Source organism: Chrysochloris asiatica, unplaced genomic scaffold (genome assembly GCF_000296735.1).
Source record: "Chrysochloris asiatica unplaced genomic scaffold, ChrAsi1.0 scaffold00033, whole genome shotgun sequence".
Classification (NCBI taxonomy): Eukaryota; Metazoa; Chordata; class Mammalia; order Afrosoricida; family Chrysochloridae; genus Chrysochloris; species Chrysochloris asiatica.
Genome location: NW_006408551.1, coordinates 15,138,882 through 15,140,300, shown reverse-complemented (window position 1 = coordinate 15,140,300; position 1,419 = coordinate 15,138,882). Strand labels below are relative to the sequence as shown.

The window sequence follows — 1,419 nt, the reverse complement described above, 5'->3', positions numbered from 1 at the left end:
CACAGGTCACCAGGGTGTGCTTGAGGGGATGGTAGACATAAACGGAATTTAGAGGCAGGGAAGACTGCAGAGTAGAAAGGTGATGTGCCACAAAGCTCCCGACAGTGGGAACGATGCATCTGTGCTTTCTGAAGCAGTTCAATTGTCAGAGGAAGCCAATCAGGAATGAGTTTCTCCATTTCCAAACTAACCATGGCCAAAGCAAGCATTTGTTGTTGTTCAGTGCCATCGAGTCGGTTCCAACCCATAGCGACCCTATATAGGGTTTCCGAGGAGCAGATGGTGAGCTTGAACTGCTGACCTTGCAGTTCAAACGGCTTTGCAGCCTGGTGCATTAACCCACAGCGCCACACCAGGACCACACCAAAGCAAGCATGGACCCTCTGAATTGCAGAAGTTGGTTGCAGGCCATACAGTGGAGGAGTTGCTTGGTAAGGACTGCCAAATGCTGAGATGGGCTCAATTTGGACAAACTGAAGAATAACTGAGGCCTGTTTGGCACTGCAGTGGCATGGAAAATGTGGAGAAATTCCAACGGTGTGGCTGTGTGAAGATCCCAATTCAATTTATCCAGAAGAATTCTCTCCATTCTCAGATTCCAGATGAAGAACATCCACAGAAACTGTCTTTTGCTAACACCTTCAGAACTGGAATTCTCTCATCCTCCTCAACAGTCTTGGCAGCTAAGAAAAAGCAGCTGATTGCAATACAACTCAAGTATTTTGGGTGGGCCTTTACAGTAGCTAAAAATCTGTCTAAAAGACTGCTAGCCAGAGCGAATGTTTCTAGATAAAGGTTGAATTAGTATTTGAGCTTCACCAGCCACTGAATCACTTCATCTCTCTGGGATGGAGAAACATTCTGATTTGTGGGCATTTGGGGCACATTCACCTTTCACAGCTGGGCTTCCTTAGAGATTGCCATTTCCAACAGGAAAGACAATCTCTCATTTTCCAGAGGTCCTGGAAACTTCATAATATCCTTTGGATCTACCTGTCAACCAGTTTGATGTAGCTACCTTCTGCTCCTCTTCTTCCTCCTCCTCCCTGGCTGAGTTCTAGGCCTCACAGTGGTGATGCAGGGTTATCTGCAGGCGGGATGCCTACTGAAGAGGGAGAAGAGGGGGAAACGGGCTGGGGGCTATGGGCGCAGGGGCTCCAGTGGGATGCACGGCGGTGGTTAGTGGATCGTCGGGTCGGTCAGCGAATTAATTCCATGATGACCCCAAACCTGTGGCTACCACCGCCAGTCTAGCTCCTACAGCTGCCACCACCACTTGTGCCCGGGTGGGGAGGGGGTTCCCTCTCACCATAGGGCAGCAGGACCCGGGGAGAGACGGAGGTGGAGACCAGCTCTGCCCCTGCCCAGGGTATGCGCCTCTCTAGTGGTCTTTTAGGAAGACAGTTATGGCCTGAGACT

General features: G+C 50.2%; 1 pseudogene; it reads right to left on the bottom strand.

The window, feature by feature from the left end:
- Positions 1-1,419, bottom strand: part of LOC102815534 — a 10,232-nt pseudogene that overhangs the window by 3,706 nt on the left and 5,107 nt on the right.